The sequence below is a fragment of the Alexandromys fortis genome, unplaced genomic scaffold (genome assembly GCF_014885135.2).
Source record: "Alexandromys fortis isolate MF-2015 unplaced genomic scaffold, M_Fortis_MF-2015_v1.1 scaffold_0, whole genome shotgun sequence".
NCBI classification, from domain to species: domain Eukaryota; kingdom Metazoa; phylum Chordata; class Mammalia; order Rodentia; family Cricetidae; genus Alexandromys; species Alexandromys fortis.
This window is the reverse complement of record NW_026067949.1, coordinates 48,374,757-48,375,435: the sequence shown is the minus strand read 5'-3', so window position 1 is coordinate 48,375,435 and position 679 is coordinate 48,374,757.

Genomic DNA, 679 nt, shown 5'->3' with positions numbered 1-679 from the left:
CTGGGATTAAAAGCGTGCGCCACCACGGCCCGGCGGGTTTTAGGAGTTTTAACATCTCACAAATGTATCCAGAATCCAACTACTTCTCACCAACAATGCTGCACTCAATATTCACTGCAAGTGACCGACTTCAAGTAGGTTTTTGTTTACTTCAAGTAACCAAAAAAGTGGTCACTTTTAAGAAAACTTATTTCTGAAACTTGGGCTTCTCATCTGTCATACTCCATCTCTGTGGACTATTTCCTCAGGGTTTCTTTCGCTGTGCTCGTCAAGACTTAGGCTCTTATGTCTCCCATTCACAGCGCGGAGGGCCTTCCCATCACACACAGCTGTTGCTGGCAAGAGACCTCCAGTCACAGAGGAGGTCTGCCTGCACAAGAAAAGGATGGAACAGACTGGCATGGTGCTTTGTGGGCACCCGTTGTAGTTAGCAGGGCCCATCCATCCGCCCTCTCCTGGTCTTCAATTCCCACCTCTGTTTCTCTAGGCTGAGCTCCCTCTACCTAGACCTTGCGTCCCTTCTTTCGGCCCTTTGCTGCTTCATCAGCTCCTTTTCCTGTGCTGGAATTTGTAATCCTCTTTAAGTACGTCTGTACTCATTTAAGACACACCTCTTTGGGGAGCATTGAAAGGTGGGACACAATGTTGACTTTCTGGCCCAGACAATAGAAAAAGTTTG